Consider the following 26,325-nt stretch of genomic DNA (forward strand, 5'->3'; position numbering starts at 1 on the left):
TTTAAACTATATAAAAGAGAGAAAAATCTAGTCACAACACTTATGAAAGCACTACAGCAAGATGACAAGATACAGGACAAATTTCAATTTTCAATTAATGAAGATTTTTACTTAAGCTAATTTAGGTGTGGTGGGTTAGGCATAATTGATTCTTGTTCTTTGAAGGAGTATGAAGAAGATGATCTCTTGATGTCCCTTCCAATACTGAAATTTCAGAAGTGTGAGTTCCACCTTCCCCTTTCTCTGTGCAAAGGTGTAAAATGGGAGTTCAGAGGTGGTGCTGTGATGGCAAGTAAAGACAGTCATTTAACTTTAAAATAAATTATCTTCTGCCATGTGTGCTTCGAACATGCTGTCCCATATCTTGACAGAGAATAACTAGAAATTTGGACCCAGAATAATAAATGCTGCAGAGTTAGGAGAGTTAGGAGCTGGTAGAGATCCATATCCCTAGAATTTGAGAGTCCGAATTCCTCCTGATTGCCTAATGTCCATCTGAAACACTTAGTAGAAATGTATCCCAAATTTATGTTCCCATGATGTTGCCTTTATGGTTCTCAATGGAAAAAAAAAATAATGTCAGTTCTCTGTGAGAGGATCAGGGCATGAACCGCATGAACTTTTAGACTGTTAGCTGAGACTACTTTTTTTCCCCTCATACTTCTGATGGATTTATTGAATTTGAAAATTTTGCCATGAGATTAAATCATTTTGTCATACAAAATATATCTAATCAGACAAAAACAGACAGCTAAAATTCACAGGATGATTTTCTATAGCAGGGATCTTCCACAAGAACATCTCCACCTTTCATAGTCTACAGGACCACATGACTGTGAAAAGACAAACTTGAAAATGTTTCCCTTTTAATTATTCAGCAGACAGATATGGAATTTCTGACTCAGCACAATAAAGCCTTTTCCCAATCAACACATACTAATGATTAGGAAGGCTTGGAAAGTGTTATGTAGGATTATTCTGGAAATTGCTGTCTGAGGCTGCCTTAATCAGGATATGACTGGTTTTGAATAAGGATGTGTAAGTCACTATCAATTTTCATCAAGGTGGCCCAAGCCTGTTTATCCTTTTGCTGTATGTGATGACACGCATTGCAGCCTAGGTGAAAATGTCCTGTCCATCTCCTAGAAAAGCTTAATAATTTATTTGTAGCCCATCTCATGCTAGACTAGTGCACACTGTTCATTCTCTGCACTTCACAGCTGTCTCTTAAAGCAGCAGTACTGCATGCTACAAACAACTTTGCCTGACACCCTCCTGTTTTTCATTATGTTGTTAAGTTATGTTTTCAAAACAATACAGAATGAAGTCAACACTGGAGATGTTTGGGAGAAATATCACAATCTTGGTTACAACTGGTACAACTCAGCAACCAAGCTGCAAAAGCAATTTCACCCCAGGACCATCGAGGTGAGGATGTAGATGAAAAAAGTTGCCCGCAACATAACTTCCCTATAGGGTGTTAGATTTAATATGTATCAGATGCTGCTAAACTAGCAGCAGCTCATTAGCTTTCTTCTCTTTTGTTGTGCTGAGCCCCTCTTTGCTGTGTGGTAACGCTTTTGGCATATGAAAACGTTTCCTCTTTTTTCTCTTTCAGGGAGTTTATGGTTCTATTTTACCAGACCAGTATGATGCTGTGTTCCACCAAGAAATGGCTCATGTCACACCTGAAAACACAGTGGGCTGGAGGAGGTGAAGCCATGTAGTCTCACAGCTCAGGTTTTCTGTTGTTCTCTTGCTTTTCTACCTGAGCAGAAAGTCCTACATTCAGCTTCAGGTTTATATCCAGATTTTTGAGATCTTAGCGTACAGTTGGTCTGTGATTCAGCAGTTCTCACTGCAGTAGTTTTGCAGGATCAGTTCCCTTAACACTGTAGCTGCAACTGTCCTGTTTGTGCCGCTTCCAGTAGCAGCCAGCTGCTGTGCTGCAGGGGATCCCATCACATGTTATGTTATTAAGTTATGTTTTCAAAACAATACAGAATGAAGCAGTGCACGTTGCACTGCTACTGGTCAGAGGCCTCCTGAAATCAGAATTTATCTAAATTTCTGCCTTTATCCCCACAATCACTTTTAAAGCATATTTTTATACAATTTCGAGAAGTACTTCTCTCACTCTCTGAGCACTGCTGAACACCCAGAAATTAGAAGCAGGTGAGAGCACTTAAACTAGGCAAGATGGTCTGGGACTGTAAAACTGAGCTACAGAGAGTCTCACACCCAAACTTCCCCCTTGCATCAAATGAAGTTACTGAATGAAGAAAAAAACAGACCAACAGCTTCGATAACTGAAGGGCTATCCAGGGCTGGATAACTTTGCAATATGCAAGTAGAAAGAGCGTTTTCCTTTTTCTCATTATTAAGTTCTCATTTTCTGACATCTGTGAGTTTGCCACTCTCTGCCTCAGTTTCTTTGCAGCAAACTACACTTCCGCAGATCATCTGGGCATTTTCCTGTTACTGCCTCCCTCCTCTTCCAGAGACCTTCAGTCATGGTAGTGTCCAGGTTCTCCCTTTCTGTGGCACACTGGGATTTTTAATGTTTTGGTCTTCTGTACTAAAGGACTGCATGCTCTCTAGTCTGCTTTGAAGGGTTTAGTGGCTTGGGACAGCTAGGGACATGTGATTAGATGTGGACATTAGATTTTGTCTGCAATATATGAGCGTGGACTAGATGGCCATTTCTAGACTCCATGAGGTTACTTCTCACCCCACACCACCCTCACTCTCCTCCTCAGTGTTTTCATAACTTAATACTTGTCAGAACCGTACACTTTTATGCCAATTTCTGGACTGATCATTGGTCTTTTCTGTAATGCAAGGTTAGAGAGCAAGCAGTATGTATGCACCATTACAGGGTAATAGGTTCTAATATTCAGAGAATCCAGGCTACTTTTTTTTCCCCATGAACTTGCCTGTTCTTTCAGACACAGTTGCCTATTCTTTTCAGTTCTTGCTGATAAAGTAAACAGGGCCAGAGCTTTTTCTCTTTCCCTGAATAGCCATGCAAAAACATATCTATGCATTTTCTTATCCTCCAATATAGCCTCAAGCTGTCACCTGCAAATGGTCTCTGGCCCATGTTAACTTCCAGCTGTACCCAGCATTGCTGGTGAGAGACCCCGACCAAAACAGCAGCATGAGTTGTGCCAGTGACTTGCTCATATGGGCACCCACATGCCAGGTGGCTGTGTTCTGTGTCTGTCTGCTTTATTAGTACAAATGTAGCCTAAGGGAGCCAGAAATGGCTGATCTTGAGGCATGCAAATACCAAGAGGCTGGCAAGAGAGACAAACCCACAGATCCTGAAGAAAGGTTGCATATCTAAGTGAAAATGCAGACACACATCTATTACACAGCTTGTATGAGGAATGATAGCCATGGGCATACAGTGGCATGAGCACTAGCTTTACTAGAAGCCAGAGGAGATACAAAGGATCCTCAGCAACAATATGTTCTGATTTGCATTTTGTAGAGCCAGTGCTGATGTGCTCTCAGTGCTCTTTTTACCTATACCAGTCTTGACAACCTAGCAGAATCATACTAGCTCATGCTCTAATTTAGCCCTCATTTTGCTGCACGGACAGCACAAATGCTGGATTGCCTGCAGTGCAAGAACAAGCCAACTCATAAGCGCATATTGGCTCAAACTAGAGGTCCCTTTAGCCCATTTCTGTGTCTCTCATAGTGGCCCACAGCAGATTCTCAGGGAGTAGCAGGGCATGCATCATATGTCCCAAAGACAGCAGCTGAGCAAATCTGGGACAAGGAAGACGAATGAAATAGTGTGTTCATCACTTTTAGAGTCTGGGCTTCATCCATGTGCTCTGGCAAAGGGGAAGAGTTTTCTGTTTACATACATCACATCACTTCTACCATAAAAACAAATGGCTCTTTCTGGCCTGTTGTAATGAACAGCAGAAATGGTACCATCCAAAGCACACTGCTGTTCTGCCCCTCCACACAAGCCTGACATAGCACAGCTCCTCACAAGCCATTGAAACAAGAGAGAGGCCTTGCTTTTTTGATTTCTTTGTTACAAGATCTATAACAGGATTCAGATCTTGTGGCACCTTTGAATCTGGGGATCATCTGGTCCAAGTCAGGTTGGATAAAGACCATTCTTCTCCAGTGTGCTTTTCCTGCAGCACAGCTGAAATAAGGAGCACTGTGTGCACACAGGCATCTCTTTGCTCTGAGTCTGGGCCTCACAAATCTCTCTGAGGCTGTGGAAAGCCTTCCAGCCCTCGGCTCCTCTGCAGCAACATCGTGAGCTAGTTCTGCTACCACCCTGCAGGCCACAGTTGTCTCATTGTTCTGGGGAGCTGATGGTAGATGTCCCATCATGAGTGGAAGAGTGTACCTAGGATGGGTCCATCCACTCTGAAATATTCTGGTTTTTTTCTCAGAAATCAGGATTAAACAAAGCAGGTCAAATTGGCTTGCCTGAATATACAAGGTGAATATACAAGCTTCGACTACTACTGCCTGAGCCTACCCCTAAGAAGCATCTTCAATGAACAGAAGAGAAGGCAGTCCCAAAGGTGGGTGAAGAAAAGAAAAAGAAGGAAGATACTAATGTAATAAGCCAATTTTCTAGGACCTAATGACAACAGCACATTTACACAGCTAAACAGAACCTTTGTGTATCCTCCTGTAATGTCAGGCCACTAAAACAACCTCAGCAATTTAATAGACTTTACTCTTCGTCTCACTTTTCCTCTCCTTTCCATACCAGTGATCCTCAAGCTTTGCCAGTAACATGTTAAAAGACAACCACAACCCATGAAGAGGTAGCTCCTGTCCATACACATATGTGCTGAGAGTGGTTTTGTCTAAATTTGTGTTTCTGCTCTGGTTGCTCACTAGAAGACTTGGGCTATAATTCTGAGCTTCATCTCAGCTTTAATAAGTGGAATGCTGCAAACCTTCAAAAACATCATTGTTTTGAAGCTGCCTCTGCACGTAACCGATAGTTTCGCTGTCCCCCAACACATTTACAAGAGCAGGTAGTAACAGGGAGGGAATGGCTTCAAACTAAAAGACAGTGGGTTCAGATTGGATATTAGGAATAAATTATTTATTGTAATGATGGTGAAGCACTGGAACAGGCTGTCCAGAGAAGCTGTGCATGCCCCATCCCTGGAAGTGTTCAAGACCAAGTTTTATGGTACTCTGATCAACATGGTTTAGTGAAAGGTGTTCCTGCCCGTGACTGGGAAGCTGGAACCAGATGGTCTTTAAGGTAGGCCATTCTGTGATTCTGTGAGCATTCCCACAGCCCTCATCATATACATAGTCAATGTTAGTTGCCTTATCATAACAAGATGGGCAAAACTAACAGAAATTACAGAAGGTAGCACTACAGCCTGCCAGCTACACCCTTCTATTTTACTTAGCCTCTCAGAGTCCCTCTGGCTGAGAGGGTGGCCAGACTTGTGCTGGAGGCTTGCAAGTGTATGCCACATCAGTTTACCCAGACTTAAAGCAGAGAGTCACAAGCAGAGGTTTGTCCTCATTGTTATTCAAAATAAGATACTTCAATACAGCCATGCTGCTGATGCTTTTGTATCAGAAGGCTCATCTTCTGTATGTGCCCTACAGCTGGTCTTATGCATGTGACTGCCATGTCTGAGCACAGCTTGAGCATGGGGGGGACAGCCTTTTGTGTGCTATTTCTTGCCGGCTTGGCCCTACAGCATGAAGTCATGATGCTGCAGTTGTTTCGCACCGTCCCCTAGTGGGCTCAGGCTTCCTCCCCTGAAAGAAGTGCATGTCCTGGAAGACAGGGAGGATGGACACCTGCTTAATATCAGTGCTTGGCTGTGAGTACTCCTCTGAACACCGCCAGCATCACTCAGCGAGGTTTGCCCCTACACAGCCAGCATCTCTCTGCTCAGTCATTTTTGGTCTTCCCTATCTCCTGTGTTCTTTGTGCTGCCTTGACTTTCTTTTTTCTTTCCCTACCTCTCCCCATTTCTTTTCCCTTTGGGACTTTGCTCTGCCTCTCCCCTTCAGGCTTCCTGTCTCCCCTCCAAGCCAGCACTTCCGACAGCAGGAATTTCAAGATATGGCATGCTCATACATTTTGTATTAGCTCTAGGCTCTTAAGCCTTTTGACATCATGGGGTTACACAAACTAGCAAGCACTGTAGCCCATGAATGTACCTGGAAGTAAGAGAAAAGGAGAGGGACTGGAAATTAAATGCTTAGAAACAGGAATGCCATACTTTTGAAAATTTAACTAGCTGTTCATTCAGTCTGAAAATGTTGATGCACTAAGAATTCACATTAGAATTAAGGGGGGGGCGGGGAGAAAAAACACTTGCTGGCAAAGGCTGAGGATAAACCCAGCATTTCTTTATCACTGCCTAGGGTAAAGAAAAACCTTAATCACAATACTTGTCTTTGAATAATATTTCAGTCATAACAGCACATTTCTCAGATTCTGCATGATAAGTGCATTAATATTTATTCATTCTCTACAGCCTTTAGATAATTCCTGAAGGATCTTATTTTGCTAGCGTTGATGGTTCCTTACTTTTTTTCTCCTTCTGTACACTTGTCCGAAGTTTGATCACCATATATCAGCATCTTGCTTGTCTTTGGAAACCTATTCCTGTGAACGTGGTAAACAAAACTTGCTGAGTTTGTTCTTAAGCCTCAAAACTAATCTTTGGGGCAGAGACCTTCTGCCATGGTAGACCCTGGTGGACCTCAGGCTTAGTACAGAAACTATTCCTGTTGAAACTGGTGAGACTGGGAAAGACTTGCAGTCAACCTTTTTACACTAGTTTTCCTTTCAATCCCAAATGTTTGCCATTCATGGATAGGTAGTTCTCTTTTATATTCCGAATCCACATCCTGTCTTCCTTACACAGGAGGGCTACTTTGGAGACTAGAAGAGTAAAATCATGTCCCTTTTGACTTTGCTATTTAAAAACATGTATCTTTGCACCTCTAACACCTTAGAAATGCTTTCCAAACTCTAAAAACTTCTTAAAAAACTTAAATACTAAACACAATTGAATTTGTCTTCACCTACTGACATTCAAACATGAAGGAGGTTTGGTGAATTTTTATAATTTAAACAATGGCTAGGTGAACATTTTTTAGTCTATGTTAAGGCCACCGTCTTTTCAAAATGTTTGGTTTCTATGAAAGTATTAGTACCTTCAAATTACATACATCTCTGTTGGTTTCCAGTTATAAAAACAGGATAGAGAAGACTGAGTATTCAGACGCTGGCACCTGGCCAGTTGATTTTGCAGAACTCATTTACAAATTGTATTTTGAGCAAAATTACTCATATTAAAAAGTCAGAACTAGATAAGACCACCATCCTCCAAACAGTTTATAGGCAAAGACAAATCTGTAGTCCTTCACCAAATGTCTGTGTGCATATTTACATAAAGCCAGAGCACTCTAAATTTCTAGAAGCAAGCACATTTGAATGAGACCATGTCTCTTTCGTTCGCTTTGATACATCAAATACTAACTCCTAATCATACTGTTCAGTCTTTGGGGATAAAAATGCAATTCTGAGAAGAGTGTAAATGCCCTTTATGCGAAGAAAAGTTTCTTATCAGCAGTAATTTTGTGAATAGGCTCTGTGATGATATCTGAAGTGCTGTGCTTCACCCACAGAAACTCTGACTCCCACTTTTATTTTTTGGATCAGTAATTTCCAAAAACTGGAGTGATAGCTAGGCAGAGAGAGGCCAACATGGGACATTTATTTTTATATCAGTGGATCACAGTCTCTTTTTCAACTAAACAATTCAGAAAAACAAAAGACACTATCTTTCTGGATGGTTGTATTTCTTTCATAAACAACGTCAGTTGATAAGGGCATATTTTTGTTCTCAGCTAAGGAGCATTTTATCATGCAAAGGTATCAAACTGTTATCTAGTCATGCACTTGTCCCAGTGGAAAAAAAAGCTTTTCAAAAGCTGAAAGAGAAAAATGCAATAGCTTTAGTATTCAAAAATCTCCTACTGACAATACGGGACAATAATGACATGTTAAAAGTAAATACTGGCTTTAGTTTTTTTGTAAACACAAATGATACAAATCTTTGGATCCAAATTAATTTCAGCTACATTTACAAACCAAGAAGAATCCAGACTAGTTGTGATGATTTCAATCAGGACTATTCAATAAGGCAAGAATAAAGGCCTTTTGCTTAGAGCAGGCACTGGTTTTAAGCCTACTTTGTACTTTGTACATGTCCTTGGATTTGTAATCTGATTTTCAGCTATCCTTAATATTCACAGGAGCTGGAGGATTTTCTTTAGAAACTGGAGTGGTTGCTACTCCCACATCTTAGGCAGCATATCGATCAAACCCATTTCCAAGACAGGAGTCCCAAATCCCTCCCAGAGCTTGGAGCCCAGATGCCTCAGAGCACTGAAATGATGGATCTCTTCCTGGGAGCAGATTACTAGTGCACAAACACTGTGAACACCTCTCTAGTAGCGTACCTTTCGCTGATGTCATATCTGGAAATGAATTCAATACATTTCATTTTTTCAGAGCATCTTGTTTCAAACACAAAACACAAGATTGCTCCCTCCCATACATGAGAAACAATATTCTGGCTGACATAAATAAACATATTACACAAATCATGGGTAAAAATCTCACAATATTTGTCTCACTAGGAATAGTCATTGTCTCTTTGCTGCCAGGCAGCAATACCCTGATGAGAACTTACCTTGGTGACCAGCAAAGTATGATAAAGCATTGGGACCTAGAGCAGACGTGCTTTACATGTAGTTCAGCATGCAGTACAACCTTCCTTTTAATCATGCAGAAATCTAAATGCACAGCCACCGTGAACATTAATGGGAAGTGAAAATCCATCATTAACCCATGCACTGACTTTCTCCTGGCTATATTGATGAAGAATAAACACAGCAACCTTGTCTAATATTTTATTTTAATTAGAGTAAAAGTAAACTGCAATAAGTACACAACACAGGGAATTAACAGAAAATTAAACAAGCTCCATGTGTAAACCTGTGAAAACACTCTGAGGCAATTTGAATTCTTCATCAGGCTGGGGACTGTACACATATTTATTTATTTATTTATTTTATTGAGTGCTCATGTTTCATTCCTGAGCAGGCCTGCTCGTATTGATTCGAACTCATGTTCAGTGAAGTGTGTGTGTGCAAATGTCTAATGGGAGCAGAGACCTGAAAGATAAAATGGTCTTTTTTTGGCCAGACCCTTTGAGATTTGTCTGGCCCAAAGAGGATGTTATTGCACAAATGGCACAACCTCTTTTTGAAGCCTAGAGGGGAACTCGTGAGGCAACATTTGTGCATTGCAGCTGAGAAAAGCTCTAATTTGTACTGCTTATCTCTGATTCATGCACAACAGATCTGAGAGGAGGATTTTGCCCTTAATTTGTTCCCTGGTGTCTACACATTTTAAGCATGTTAGATCAATGAACAATGTTATATTCCATATGTGCCACAATGCATAGACCAAGCTAGGTACACTGAAGATGAAGAGGCAGTATCAACTTTGAACATCCTGTCTGTAAAACAGCTTTAAACGTTAGGCAGATGAGTTTGTAAAGTGAATTAATTAGCAATAAAGACCAAAGGCATATTCTGTGTGAATAAACAACATAGATTTAGATCTTAGTTAAAAATAGTGAATGTCAGCTAATAAGGAGGTTCGTGGAGTCTATCGGGCTTTGCAAATCCTGCTTTTCTGAAAGGAAAAGTATTACGGTTCGTAGCAGAAAATGCCTATGTAAGGTTTGAATCTCCATGGTGGAGTAAGGCTTGAAGTTCCAAGATTCAGCATCTTTAGCTTTCTGTGAGAAAGGTCTTTTTATAGTTGTTTTTTGTTTAGCTAGGGTTTTCTCCAGGGAGGGCAAGAGGGCGTTAGCTCAAGAATTCACTTGATAGATTTCAGATCAGCAGCTAATCTGTCACTTCAAGGGGTGACAATGACAGGAGGGAAAGACTTCCTAATTTATTCATAAAATACTTTATCTGTCGATTCCATTTATTTAGTTCATTCTTCATAGGTAAAAATATTGAAAAAAGGAAATTAATCCTGACCTTGGAGGTGAGAGGTAGAATGCTGATAACTTCCACTCGGGGGCCATGAGTAGGCCAGGACTTTTTTCACCCATGAGTGTGAAAAACATGATAGACTGATATCTCATGCATTTTACCCCTTGAATTCTTGTTGATACCACAATACCACAAAGGCTTGACTGCCTTATTAGCAACACTTACTGGAAGCTCATATTCAGTATGTCAAGCCACGTACCTTGTTTATTATTTTGGCATAGCACAAAAATGCCTATAGTACATTTTGTCTGCCATTATGGACTTGCTGCCAGTGAACAGATCATACCATGTCAGAAATGTCAGAATTTTCTGAAGGAATTCTTAATAAAGTTTAAGAATTGACATATATTTTTCAGTGAGCTGCAGCTTATTTGTAAGTTCATCACAGCCTTGAAAGAATTATTGTATGATTTACTGAGCAAAGACTGAGCAGCAAGAATTCATTGGCCAAATCCCAATATAATTTTCTTCTTTTATAAGTGGTGAAAAAGCATTTAGAATTTAATTTCACTAGGACTCTTATGTCCTTAAATCTTAGGTGATGTAGCATATAATTTATGGAGGGCAGTATGATACCAAGCAATTACATTTTGATTTCATAATGGTAATATGGAAGAGTGTTTTGTTGCTAAAAGTTGGTTCTTCATAACAGAATAGAGTCTACTCGTTCAACCACACTGAGGTACTATAACTTTTCTTTTAATTGAAGACTTTTTCATCATCAAACTCCAGATGTAATGCTTATTATATATTACAGGAACACTGAGTCTGTGCAAAATAAGGTGTGAAGACTCGAGAACTTGATTATGTCTTAGCTAATGGAGTGAGCTTGATTGGGAACTGAACACCTTATTTACTGATCTACACTATCCTCTGAGGTGGTAGATGGCCCATCCTTGGAAACATCCAAGGTCAGGTTGAATGGGGCTCTGAGCAATCTGATCTAGTGAAAGATATCCCTGCTTATTGCAGGAGGAATTGGGGAGGATCTTTAAAGATCCCTTCCGAATGAAACTATCCTATGGTTCTATGACTCTGTGCTTCACTTAGGATGTTTTTTACAGACACTCCCAGTCTTTCTCTGCCGGATTTCAATCTTCAAAATTCAGATGGTTTGCAGTGAAGCATATATATTTTGGATAGTATGAGATTTTTGCAGTTACTCCAAAACTTATTGAAGGGGAAATCTTCACAAAAATGCATCTCTAAAGAAACCCTGAGGTATACTTTTCAAAGGCATATAATTTGTCCAAGTTTGAGTTTGTTTTCTTGGGTCTTTTTAGCACATTCAGTAATGCATCTTGACATGAGAATGTTTTCTTGTCAGGTGTCACAACTTTACACCAAAGAATGGAAACGTTAATATTTATCAAAATACGGCTGTGCAAATAGACGTAACAGTATCTCTTTCCTTAATCTCATTCTTGGAATGGCAAATCAGTTTTTAATTAATGTATTTAAAAAAAAAAAAAGAAAAAGGAAGATGCTAGAGGCATGTATTTCTTGTAAAAAACATAAGTTTGCTCTTTTAAATACAGCAAAAAATCATAACACCACCAAACAGAGAGCTACTATAAAAAACAAAGGGTATCACCATGTGAATTTCAGACAAGTTCTTCAATTGTGGAGATCTTTGTGTGTAAAGACATATCTCTCAAGAAATACAGAAACAGAAAACAACAGTACTTTACATGGTTGGTATATCTTGGCAGCACAAGGGACAAAAAGTTTTTTGGGAAGACTTCACATTTTTGTTGTGTGGCTTTTGGTTTTGTCCTTACAGAAGAGCAGGACAGGGAGAGTAGTGCACAAGTTAGACTCATCCCAATATGCAGTTGGGATGGAGCTGAAGTGCAAAGTAGGACCTTCGAGCAGAGACCTGTTCCCTGATCACATGGTTTAGACAGGAAAAGAAAGTCTTTATATATTAGCCTTTACAATTAGACCTCAGAGCTCTTCAGCTTTTTGTTTCCTTTTACTTCATCCACCCTTGCTCAAAGAGAGTTTTCCAATTGTTTCCTCAATCTAGTATTTTTCCCTAATTATTTGCCTTTAGCCCGTAATATCTGAAATTGCTAGATGGTCTCCAGTATAAATATTTGTTAGACCAGGACTCCATAGTACATAAATCACATGGGAACAAATGCACTCAATACTGCCAACGTGACTTATGTTCAACAAGTTCAGTACACACTAGCAACCAAGGTAGTGTAAGAAGATAATATTTATACCAAGGTCAAAAAAAATATAGCTGGTTTAAAGAAGATAAAAAGAAATGTGTATTTAAATGTAAGTCATGATTTAGTTATTGATTTATCAACTCAGTTATGCATGAATATATCATTAGGAGATGTTAAACCAGAATATCAGTGAAAGTTTTATCCTTTGAACTAAGCTAATGGTCACAGTGACTTGAATATATAATATGTAGGTTCATATATATAGAGATAAACATTTCTATGCCTATGCATAAATGTATGATCTACATATACATATTTAAACATAAACATTCACATGCCCATCCATAAACTCATGATCAGATATATGCATGTCAATACGTTATTGCATGTATGTACATGTATTTATAAATACATATGTGGAAAGCTAATGAAAGAGAAGCAAAGCACCTGAAATTACTTCTACATCTTCATTTACAGGTCTCTATGTGTCATAAAGGGCCACCAGTACTGGCCTCATGGCAAAAGCTACTCCCTGAGTGATCAGAGCTCCAAGGGCCCTTGTGTCACTGGAAGCTAGAATTTTGGAGGAGCTTGCTGTGACATTCATGAATCTAGTTTCCATTAATCTGTGAGACGCTTAAGCAGGTAATAACCATTGCTGTTAATGCAAGTTATGTATATAGCATCCTGTGATACTCAGCTGGGAGAACTGTACCTTAAAGAAAAGGTATTTACAGGTATAAGGATCACACCTGAATTTAATTAAGTAATTAGATTAATAAAATGGGGCATCATAACTCTTCTGCTTGGGAAAATTAATATTAGAATCCTAAAAATGGGGGAAAACTCAGCAAATGCCTGGAGAGAAGGGAGAAATACAAGGGATAGAGGGTGGATTTTTACAGTAGCAAACATTGGGTTGCTTTTTCACTGGTTTTGTCCTCTGGCTTCTTCAAAACAAATGGATATGAGTTCCAGCTATACCACCTTTCTTCTACATCTCTTCCTTGCAAAGCATATTGCAGTAGAGAGCTCCTCCGTCTGAGCAATGTAGGACATCAGGCAGAGCTGTACAAATGGTTATGATTTATCTATTTTGAAGCTATTCAGCAGCACCTTTTTGCATTGTATTGGGTCTGGCTGAGATGGAGTTAATTTCCCCATAGCAGCCCTCACTGCAGCTGTGCTTTGCATTGTTAGCTAGAAAGATGTTGATAACACACCAGTGTTTTGGCTGCTGGTGAGCAGTGCTGGCATGACGTGGGTACTGTCTCCCCAACATTCCTCACTATCAGTAGGCTGGGGGTGGGCAAGGTCTGGGAGGGGACAAACCCCCAGGTCAGCTGACTCAAATTAACCAAAGGGATATTCCATACTATATGACGTCATCTCAGATACGAAAGCTTAGGAAATAAGGAGGAAGGGGAGGGGCATTCATGATTTATTATGTTTGCCTCCCGGATCATCTACTCTGTGTGGTGAAGCTTTGCTTCCCAGGAGGTGGCTGGACATTGCTTACTGATGTGGAGTAGAGATTAAAATTATTGGGTTTTCTCTTTGCTTCTGCACACACCAACTTTCGCTTTTGCTTTAGTAAACTGTCTTATCTCAACCTATGAGTTGTTTTCCATCTTATTCTCTCTCTTCTGTCCAGCTGAGAAGGGGGAGTGATAGACTGGCTTGGTGGGAACCTGGAGTCCACCAAAGTCAACTGACCATACATAAATAGCACGCATCTGATCACAGATCTCCTTTGACTGCTGGCAGAGTTTGCCAGAGAAGAGCATCTTTTTGCAGAGTGAAGTTAAAAATGGTGGCTTGTGTTTTCTCAGGGTTTCTTCCTAGACGCTCCTGCTCCTCTTTTGTGACTGGATCTGTGGGAAGGACTGAGAAAAGAGGAGCACAGTTCAGAAAATAAAAGCAAGGGATAATGAATATAATTTGTAATTTCAGATTTACTAAAGATGTGGATAAGTGTTAGGATGTATTTTGTCCCTACCTACAGATCTTTGACCATAAGATAATTTGGAGAAGAAAGTTACTTGGGAGGGGGGGAACACACAGGCTGCATGCAGAAAATGGATAACCCTCAGAATGTAACATAGATCCAAAATTAGAGTGATATCTAGGTACTCAGGAGCTCCATTAGATGTCCCACTTTGCTTTCTAAAATTCTTTGCTCCTGCTTGCAACAGAAACTTAATTTTTAAAAAGGCTAGTTAACCCAAGTCACATTTTGAGTCATAGTATAATTATAGTCAATTTTTTCTATTGAATCAGCCTAAGAGTTGATTCTTTTGTGCTGGCCGAAGAATGTTACTCTTTGACCATTTTAGAAATACAGTATTAACTGTGTCTGAAAAAATGCAAAATACTTGCCATGATATGGAAGTGAGTCTAAGAAACTGAATATTAAATTCTATAATGAGAGATACAAGTGAGACAGATGATTTGATTAAACACAGAAATAATGGATCATGCTGGATTTTCATTTTCCTTGTTTGGGAACTGCATGATTGTGCCAAAAATAATTGTTATTTTTAAATTAGATAAATAAAGCCCCATTCAATTTTGCTTTCAAAATAAAAGTATTTCATCACTTTTATTTATATTCATTGAATTCCAGGGTTAAATTTCAGAAACAGTAGGATACTTACTTTGATGCTGAGATCAGAAAAATGTCCACTCTTATTTTTTCCAACACTGAATTGAACACAAAATACTTTCTGAAAATCAGTTGGGCTTTTTCAGCCAAAATTTCTTAAGTATGCCTGTTCATTGTAGAACTGAGGAAATGAGGAGAGGATAAAGACTGCTGAGGATTGTTTTTTTTGTGTCTGCAAAGCATTTTTTATCATTTTCCTTTGAAGCCTCTGCAAGTTATCTGGTGTTTGTGTTAACTTTTTATATGAAATGAGAAACTGATTTATCCTCCTAGGAACCATTTTAAATATCAGAGTAAGTGAAGAGCGGGAACGAAATCTACCTGACTAAACATAGCCCAGCACAGAAAGCTCAGCTATTGGGAGGGTTTGTTCTAAATTCTGACTTGACTCCTGCAATAGTGCTATCCAAAATCACCTCCTAAATAAGTGAACATTGCAGCTTCCACTACGATGCATGAAATTTCTCTCTGCATGCCTCAAGGTTCTTTTTGACTTATAACCGCTAGATTTCAGAGCAAGCATCTGCAGCAGGCCCATGGAACGAAGAAAAAGTTTCAAAGATGGAGAGAGCAGTTAAAACAGACACTTGGAGGGACAGTGACGCCGCAACACCCGCCAGGAACTGAAACATTGTGACGCTAGACATATAAAGACAGTTTTACGGAAAAGGGAGTTTTAATATTGTCAGTGCATGCGTTAAAATGGTTGTACCCTGTTTTTTTCGAGTTTATTGTATTTCTTCTCCTCATGTTTAATCCCCATTTTCCTATTGGTCCAAGTTTGCTGCATTGCAGATGTTTCCCTCATTGGTCCTTACTCATCTCATGTTCCCTCCTTCCTTCCCTGGATGGTTATCACCCCTGTCAGTCCTATGCTCCTCCCTATTTTCCAGAACCTTCCTACCATACCCTATAAATAGAGCTAGCCACCTCCAATAAACTGTGATAGCTGTGAGCTAACTACTACTCTGCTCGAACCCTGTGAATTTGTCGTGTCATTCTTTCCACAATCAACTGCGGCAAGCATCCATGGGGTAAAATAAAAAAAAAATGCAGAAAATACAGGTAGGAACAGTATTTATAGTAGTTCTGCACCTCTTCCTCTGTCTGGGCCTGTAAAGGAACACAATGCACAAGTTAGTTTTGCTTTCAGTGGAAATTAATCCCTCTCTTATTTCAGCCTTAACACAGGACATCCCAATAAGTTTATTTTAGGATCTCTAAGATTTGTTTGGCCCTAAAACTAGGGGAAAGATAATTGAGTGTATGGGATTTAGTCTCTGTAACTCAGATGTCACAGAAAGTCATAAGAGTCCTGACCTTCTGTGCTTGATTTCCTGATGATATATGACACATATGTCTGCTTAATTTAGTGCTTATTAAATGAATAATGTTAATGGTTAAGCACTATGAAGTCTTAATGAGATTTTGAAAGCAGCTAACTACTGTAGCAAAGAGTCCTTTATTCTGTATTTACCACAAGCATACCAGAATGACATCAATATAATCTGAGAAGACTAAAGTCAATACAGAAGCTGCAACCATTGTTAAAAACTGTTGTGTTATACATAATTTTAAAAATTTGATTTTGATTCTATCCACTGGTGGAGATTTATTTTTTATTGAGTCTTGAAAATGAATAATTATGGGAGACTTTAGATATAAAAGAACCAATTGACAAGGACACTAAGGATCAATTCAGCAGTTTAGAAACCGCTCTCAATTTGAGCTGCTCTACATCTTTTCAAGAGGTTACATTAGTTTATGTGTGTACTTCAGAGTTAGAGATGTTGAAATGATGCAAGAAATACTCTTGCAATATAATCACAAGTTGATGACCATAGATTTATTGCTACTCTTACCACAATAGCAGAAGATATTTCCAAATATCTGTGCCACAGTATTCAAAACACTGTCTGTGATTCTGTAATATTGTCCAAATTTGTACCTGAAGTGCATTGTTCATTGCACACTGTTCACTATTTGTTAGTCATAACTCATTATCTTTTGTTAATGTTTCAGTCAGCTAATCAAGAAACAGAAAATATACTGTATGACCAATAACATCCCACGAATAATGATTAATCAAAATGAGCAATTCCTGAACAGCACAGTGACTAAAAATCATTCATCTGAACCAGTTATCAAAGACATAAAATACTCATGTATTGACACAAATCAAGAGTAGTTTGTGAAAGTATCATGAACCAAAACCCAATTTAATTTGGGGGTCCTAATAGCACCAAAAATGAGTGTTTTGACATAAAATACCACTTTTGGGCATCCCATTTTCCTTTCTTTAAATAGTACCTCTGCACGCCTTATCAGAGTGAACTGGACAATCTCAGCTGACTGTAGAATTGCCACTGTCTTTAGTGAGAGAAGGGTTAGTTCCTGTATGTGTTTTATTAAGACCACTCGCTAGTTAATGCTTCCTTATCTTGTTTTCTCTGTACCTTTGTGTTTCCATGGATCTTTTCCTGGGTTGTAATTAACTTTTGTCATTTTCTCATACTATTTTAGCAGAAACTTTATTTTTTTAATTGAATGATGCAAGCAGGCATTTCTGGGACTGCGAATGTGACCCTATATCATAGTTCTAGTCATACATTTAAATTGACCATTTTTATATGAATTCAAACTAAAGAATAATTTTGCTACCCTTTAACTATATTTCAGCACTCTATGCCTCAGCATTTTGAAAGATCAGAATTTCCTGAGTTAGGGTAGTCCCATTATATGATGCATTAATACATTGAATGGATTATCCACTTCAAATAAGGCTCCAGTAATTCATGACCAAATTATATACTGCATCTGAAAAGAAAGTAGTTAAATTTAAAGATGTTCTGAAAAGACTGAGGAAAATATAAAGGCACAAGGTTTACCTTGGAGCTCCCCAAGACCTTACTATCATCACTGAATTATGTGACTTCTGGTTTGTTTAGATGCAATTCCATTTATCAAAAATGACAGTGGGAAGATATGGTTTCAACCAATTATATTTACTTATTTTTTCTAAGAAAGTTGATCATGATGCATTGTGCAGTTCCCTTTCTAGAACAGCTACACTGAGATGTTCTGAGATTCCTCTTCCAATTGATAAATCCAGAGATGACAATTTGCATCAGCCAGGAGGTCTAGTTAACTCAAAAGTGCTGGAGTAAGACAAGCCAAGAGCTTTTAGCATTGCCTAAACAGATTGTGCCATTATTTACCTGGAGAGAGTATTCTTATTTTTAGGTCATATCTAGAGATCTGTAGGTGTAAGAGGCCATAAACATAATCAAATTTAGTGTCAGAGGACAAGAACACCTGCTGTTATCTTTGCATGATGTCTACTAAGACCCTGAAGAAAAGCCTCTAGCTTCACATGTGAATATGCAGTATTATTGCCATATTTTATGTGAACATACATTTTCCACAATAATTCATTAAACGTATTTTTGCAGGAAAATACTGATATTTTTAAGTAGCTTCTTCAAAGAAAAAACAAAGACAGAATATTTATTTATTTATAACCATAAGTTACATGTAGTATGTTACAATGTCTTTGCAATGTAATAAGTGTCCTTTAAAGAAAAAGACAAGAACAGTAATACTACGTGAAGGTTTGCAAATCATAAACAATGCACCTGGTACCTAAATCCGAAGGAAAAAAAAATCCTTTGCATAGATATACACTGCATTTGTCAAACCCAGTCAGAATAACAGTTCTAATGGACAGCTCTTTCCCATAGGGGTTGAAGATGTTGATTCTGCAGTGTAATTCCCTTCAATTTTTCCCCTCTCTGAGCTGTACTGTGATCATGCAGAGCTATTCGCTGGAGAAATTGCCATTTTTTCCCATTAAAGGAAACTGGTTATCCTTCTAGCTTCCCTGATTTCATGTAGCAGATGATACCATGCGTTTAAGAGAGCTCAGAGTGACCTTTTGGGCATGATTTTGATGCTTTTATTGAGAAATGCTTCACACACATACATCCTTTAAAGCAGCACAAATGTTCATACATATACAAGAAAAAAAAACACTTAGAAGCTACAGCATGTTGGTGGTTATAATTCTTTAATTCATATGGCAATTAATTTTGAAGATTATCTACAAATGTTGTACTTCTGATAGTTTGGATGTCTTTTGTTTTACTAAGTGTTTTCATCCAAGTTTTCACATGAAAATAGTGGAACAAGACTAGAAAAAAAACCTGAGAAATAGGATGCATTTTTTAACATAATATTAACAGCTTCTACTACTTAATTGTTTAACAATGCAGAGTTGAATACAAAGAGCAAGAGTGGAAATGAAGGTACACAGTGTATGATAAGAAAATCCACAATCATTGGCTTGCAGAGGAAATAAGTATCTAATCTTATTTAGTGGGAACACTTCTTTATTTGTGAAAACATGAATTTTAAGGATTTATAAAAACTCTCCTTCAATTCTCTAGCCTCATATTTATGCTTCAAACAAAATTTGAAATGCTGTGACTACATATAGGTTAGCTATGCCTGAAGGGATAAACTCGGATGTTTAGAATAAGAATTTTCCCAATAAATAGTGGTAATATCTGGTGATTTCAGAGTTTTTGCTGGTTAACTCCAGATAAAAGAGAAACTGCTTTTAAATCAGTGATATTTTATCATTTACACACCATATCACTGCAATCAGATCAAAGGAGTCTGCAAAGTCCTATTAAATATAAATAGGTCTATCTCATCCTTAGTTCTGTTCTTATGGTATTTATTTCTCTGTGCTTTCTATTCACAAGGGTGAAGAGATCTCAGCGACTGAAGAGATTCTTGTTGCTTTTGCAATGGGTTTGTTCTTTTGCGGTTTTGTCTTATATGTTAGTGGCAATATTGGAGCGTACTGTGCTGAACTATCAGTAGGTGTACATTCAGAGCAGCAGAAGGAGGTCCTAGATGATTGTCTTCTTTGTTAGCTAAATAGTAAATATTCATTTATGCCCGCTATGCCACATAGTATAAACCAGTGCCTTCACTAGCTGGGCGTGTTCCAGAAGGCCAAGGAAGTCTCCTGCTTGACCAATTCCGCATTTTTCCGTGTTTCTCTAAAAAGTAAGGAAAATACCTCTGATTACATACAAGTTTTATGGGTCTTACCTAGAGGGCACATGCAAATGAACTACAAAAGCATGCCTGGCATATGACAATCTTTTCTCCATAAAAACATGAACAGCTTCCATTCACAAGTACAGAAATCCCTCTTGTTTCTGAAGTGAAGTAAGACTGGTTTGAGGTCTGCTGTCAGTTCTAAAGCATATATTAAAGATTTGTCACTGTTCGATCTAACTGTGATCTCAGAGATTCACAGAAACTTGCATTGGGTGTCACTGTGTAGAAGCTGACCCCTGTGAATCTGAAGAAGTGTTGATAAAACAGATAGATGCAAGGAATATGTTTTGGTGTTAAGATTTCCAAACATTGCTAATAAGCAATAAGACATCATTTATGGCTCAGAATTGGAACCAGAATCTTTTCCATTTGAATGTGACTTGTGATTTTATCCCTTTGGAAGTGACTTCCTTGCCCATATATATACACACACACACATACACATATATATATATAAAAAGACTTTTGATGATATTACCCCAGTGCAAACTTTGCATCCAGGATAGAATTGAGCTCACAGAAAATGTATCCAGAACCATATATACCTATAACTCATATGGATATTGAGAGCAGTAGTAAAATTAGATTTTCTCAATTTAGAAAGTAGGACCAACAGGTATATACATACAACATTTGCAGTTATGTTATAAAATATTTCTGAGGCCATTAAAGAACAAAATAACATGAGAACTGTCCTATAGGTATTCTAGTAGTGTTAATGTCTACTCACTAGCTGGATTAATTTAGTTATTACAACAACTTTTCATATTTCTTAACGTTGGTCAGAATTTTTTGACTTGTTAGGAAAGCACATTGATATTGAGTATACTACACAGGCAGTTTGATTTTTCATAACAGTTGATGAGAACCTGTTTCCATATCTTGGACAATATGAGCAATTTGAGTATCGACGGGAACTGATCGCAGGGAATTTTGGTATCACTGTATTAGAGGCATCTCAGAATTTACTGTATTACACAGATCAATTTGAAGCAGCAGTATGTATAATTGCTGTTGTACATTGAGCTCATAGGATAGTTGCAGCTAAATGCAGGTAAACAAAGTTTATCTATTTCTGCTTTAGATAGGTTGGAGTTCACGGATCAATCACTATTAGGCCTGTAAAACTAAACCTGTGGATTTATCCACTGAAGTATCGTGCAAGTGAATTTACCTAGTATAATGATGTTAAGGACTGTGACTTTCATAAGATATGTCATTTGCACATCTAACACACTAGGTGGTATTCAGACCTATAAAAGTCAAGGTCCAGAATGAAGTGTCTAAAACAAAACAAAACACAATATCTGTATCCACTTTCCTTAACTGGGGATTGATATCTATTTTTCCTGGTCCTTTCTATAATGAAACAGTTCATTTACAGAAATGTGTATTTATAGCAATATAAGACCAAATCATTACTCTAATGAAAATCACTGGAAGCATTTTACCCTTCTATTGACACTTTGGGAGTAAAATATGAATTTCTAACTCTGCACAGAACTTTCTGGCATGGTTGTCATTGACAGACCAGGCTGTTAATATACAGAGGTTTTAGAACTTAATTTAGATATGTTTTCCATTTTGAAGTTATAATGACTAAGTACACCTGCTCACTTAAAAATTATTTGTTAGTCGGGTAGTTTTGAATAGCTTAATCATTTGGTTGTCTCAGTTTGTATTGTAGGCAGTTCACCTGCTCTTCATCTAAACTTAAATGTTTCCTGTTTACACATCAGAAAATATAGAAAGATGATAATATTTAGAAAACAAAGAAAAAATGAAAACTGTGTTCAAACACATTATTTATATAATTATCCTATAATTAAAGTAATTATAGTTTGTGATGAAAAACAGTCTATTTTTTTGAAACATTTGCAGGTTTCTTGAAGGGTGTTTAGTGATCATCACAGAGAATTGACAAGAAAAACACTCAGAGATGTTCTCATTTCTGCAAAAGATTTAAGCTGCATAAGACATGTTCTTCATGAAACAACCAGGTATCTTTACAGTCCATTAATTGGCAGGGCTGTACAAAAGGGAGACAGACTGATGTTCAAAGACATCTGTGAGTTTTTATAATTTTAACTACAGCCACAGCTACTCTGCATATGAATTTTCAGAATAAGAGAGGATTTCTAACATACAACATTGCAAGCAGTAAAAAATGGTGTAAATCAAAGATTTCTTGCTGTGTGGTATTTTTGAATATCTAGATTTAAATTGGTTTTCTTTATAGAACCAGGAAATTTGGAAACTGATAAAGTGAAAGTTTAGGTGCCCGTGAAACTACCTGAACCTAGGAGCGGTTGTTTGAAAAAGACCCATTGACTGACAAAAATACTGATCTGAGACTCAGAATATGAGGCTGTCACTCAGGAAGCCAACCCAAATAGTATTTTTACCTTTCACTGTTAGACAGGCTGTCACTGGCGTTAGAATGAGGGAGAACAGGACTAGGAACCACCTCAGAGTACTTCCACCATAGAGGAGTGCCTGGGCTGCAGCAGCATTACTCACTTAGCAGCACATCCCTTCCCCACAAAGCACCCTGCACAGAGACAATTTGGACAACTGGGAGATGACTGAGGGTGGAGGAGGGTTTCTCATGCAATCATCCTGGGTTTTAATTCTGGATTCATTGTTTTTCACCTCACAAACCATGTTTCACTTCTTCACAGAGCTACACAAGAAAAATCATGGTCAGATTAATCATGGAAACAAGTCACATACTTCAAATAACATATACGAGGGTTATATTCAGCAAGAAATACTAGTCAACTACTACATTTGTTTGATTACATTCATGTAAATATCGATACGTGTACAATCAATATCTGCCAGGACCGTGGAAAATTAGTAAAACTATAACTCTCATAGTATGACATTTTTTATTATTGTACAGCTAAGGGGAAGCGTGTATTGACTTGATCTCCAGAGAAAAGCATCTATTTATTATTTGAAATGAGCTATATCAAAGGACAAGATGAATATTTCTACAATTATAATAGACAAAGTAGAATTTGTTTGAGAAATTTGTTTTTTCTTTTTTAAATGTGACCTTCAGCAAAATATAATCTGTTTTTTTTTTCTCTATCCAGCCTCATGATCAGGATCCAAGAAACAGTGAGTATACAGGGTTTTTAAAATAAAGCCTATAAAAATCTTCATCCATCACAGCCTCCAACAACTTTCTATAATTTCCAGAGTATAACATGCTTGCACAAGTTGCTGCCTGCTATCATCATAATCATCATACATGACCACTTTCCATGCAGGCTGCAGCATCTCAGCCAGGCACAGTTTTAGTGTGCACAAGAAAATGTCTTTTTCTCTGAGGGACATTTTGAATCTTTAAAAAAAATTTACAAGACTTCCATCTGTGTAAGTTATACAACATTTACCTGAATAAATTTTTTCTTTGGAGACTTAAGAGTTCTTGACTTTGCTTTGGCCCTTTGGTCGTGGTCCACAGGCAACTCCTGCTATATCTTCCACAGTCTGTAAATGGAGACAACTGTCTGCAAGCAACCAGTGGCTCCCTATCCATCAGCTTGTAAGGCACAGGTAAGCAGTTTCTTATTAAGTCATGACACTAACCTTGTTAGCCTTAATATCCCAGAACAAATTACTTGGCAATTCATGTTTGCACATATAACCAGTTCCAGGTGAATGGAGAGTAGCCGCTTTTATGCAAAATATCAGGTATCAAGACCTCTGCAACTTTGAAGAATAAAGCAGCTTTCCAAGACTGCCTGTTTAGGATCTCGGGAATAAATTAAATGAGAGATGTGGATCAGCTGATATTCTTAAGAAACATTGAAAGAAGTTAAGAAGTTTGGGCATACAGTGCTGAAAAGACCCTGGAGCTTAGATAGGGCTGGGTTCTTGAAAGACTCGTCGTACCTGCCCTATTAGTCCACTATTCATAACACTCAGAAAAAAAATCCATTACCAAATATTTCTCAAATATTTGTCAATAGTTTAAATAATATGATAATAGTTAGGAGATTTCATAGTCTCATAGCAAGAGAGACTTCATGGATTTTTTATACTCAGTACTTCTACATGTCAAAACACTAATTTTGCTAGGCCTGTCTCTTCCTAAAAGTGCAGCCACCTTGGGCAGTCACTTCTATTTATAACTAACCCTGCTCTTGAAATATTGCCCTAGAATTTAAAATATATCTTCCTTTCAAGTTGGACTTAACAAAAAAATCTACGAAATAAGCCAGAAAGCATTCTTCCAACATTTCACAAGTACACTTTTACCACCATATTAGTACTTAATAACAGTTTAAAAAAACTATATTCCTAAGGATAACATTACTTTTGGAGGAGTGCAATTTCATATAGTCCATCTTTCTTATTCCTCTGAAGAGTTATTTTTTTGGTTAAAATGATTGTTAACCAGAGTAGTTCAGACTGGCAATTGTGTTAGACTAGCAATTTACACATTCAGCAGAAGATTTGGGAAAACTACACTGTTTTGATATGTTTCTTTTACTTTGCCTTTTTATTTGACTTAATGGATTGTCCCCTTTGTTTTAATTTTGATGTTCTGGAGGAGGTTTAAGATGCACTTTCTTAAAATGTTGATTTTCACAGAATCACAGAATATGTGGAGTTGGAAGGGACGCACAAGGATCACCGAATCCAACTCCTAGCGATGCATGGGACCATCCCCAAGAGTCACATCATGTGCCTGAAAGTATTGTCCAAACGCTTCTTAAACTCACAGCTTGGTGCTGTGACCACTTCCCTAGGGAGCCTGTTCCAGTGCCCAGTCACCATCTGGATGAAGAACCTTATTCTATATCTAACCTATACCTCCCCTGACACAACTTCATGCCATTCCCTCAGGTCCTGCCACTGGTCATCACAGAGGAGAGATCAGTGTCACCAGATGACAGCAGAAAACACAGAAAATCTGTTTACAGATGCACTTTAATCTTTGTCTAATTTTAGTGTTAAGAGCAGTTTAATGATTTGTTTTACAGTCTGATCACTGAGCTCCTGAGTTCAGCACACAGCTGATATCTGATATCTGAGGACCTTCCTTCTGAGTCAAAGCCCTTTGCAGAATTGGTTTCTATAGATATAACAGGTCTGATGTCATAACAGGTACCAATACACAAACAAAAATTGCCATGTTGGTTTGCTCTAATTATCAATAAAATGGTAAAATATTTTAATTTCAACTCTTTCTTAAGCTAATAATATAGCACATTAAGTGCATCTGAAATATGGTTAAAGAGATGAAAGTAGAATAATAAGAGGAGAGATGCTCTGAGGGATCTTAAAACCTAGCAGAAACTTCTGGAGAAGCTAAGCCCTTTGGACAGGCAGAGAGAGTTTTCAGACTTAAGAAGATTCAGGAAGCAGTTACAGTCAGAGTATCTGCTGCTTTGGGACTTGCTCTGGTTAATAAAGTGTCCATCACTTTCTGTTATAACGGTTCCTTATTAAGCTTATCTGCTATCTGAATAATAAAATCATCTGTCAACAATAATTGTCTGCTTTTTATTCAGATTGCAGCAGTGTCTCCACATTATGCCATGCTTCCAAACTTTCCAACTCATGCTAGTATGGTGTGTCCCAAATCACACCAGGTGCAGTGCAGCTCTTGCCTGGGTCTTTGTAGAACAACTAAGGTGTCCAGTGAAACAAGAATTATTCTATCATACCAGAGAAAATCTTCTTAGTAATTTCTTATTACTCAAGAAATAAGATCTGTAGATCTGAATCTTATAATCAAAGTGTAAAAAAGTAATTTTTAGGTCCCTTCAAAGTCTTTTGAATGAGGTATGAAAGATAACCCACATTTTAAACAGTGGTTCAAATTCTATCTCCTCTGGTATACGCTGTGGAATTTGGGTGGATGATTCTATTTTGCAGTGAGATGACTATTCAAAGACCTCAGTTCTTCAGAAAATGACTTTTTTTCTAATCATTATAATTCTTTAACTGCAGTTCAGAGGAGTTACTTGTGACCACCATAAATTTGTGCCCAAAGAGGCAGAGTTCAGCCTGAAAATTTGAAGGACTGATATCAAGGGGAACTCTGACAAGACATGCAATAATAGCAGAATATCTATCTTTTAAACCATGAAACAGTCTCTGGTTATTTGTTCAAGACCTCAGAATCTAATAGAACTGATCAGAAACCTTGTATACTGTTTGAACCGATTTTTACCAACTAATTTTCTTTTCTTCTGCTCAGCCTTT

The 26,325-nt window shown here is 37.9% G+C and overlaps 1 long non-coding RNA gene across 2 annotated transcripts; it reads left to right on the plus strand.

Moving 5' to 3' along the window:
- Positions 1–1,313: 1,313 nt before the first annotated feature.
- LOC135412949 (uncharacterized) lies at positions 1,314–25,609 on the plus strand. Of its 2 annotated transcripts, none has more exons than XR_010430041.1 (5): positions 1,314–1,428; positions 1,619–16,029; positions 19,731–22,165; positions 23,199–23,223; positions 24,706–25,609. It is a non-coding gene; the product is annotated as an uncharacterized LOC135412949 (long non-coding RNA). The 2 variants fall into 2 exon arrangements; XR_010430046.1 differs by having other exon boundaries at positions 1,619–12,944.
- The last annotated feature ends 716 nt before the right edge of the window (positions 25,610–26,325 follow it).

This window comes from Pseudopipra pipra, chromosome 1 (genome assembly GCF_036250125.1).
Source record: "Pseudopipra pipra isolate bDixPip1 chromosome 1, bDixPip1.hap1, whole genome shotgun sequence".
Classification (NCBI taxonomy): domain Eukaryota; kingdom Metazoa; phylum Chordata; class Aves; order Passeriformes; family Pipridae; genus Pseudopipra; species Pseudopipra pipra.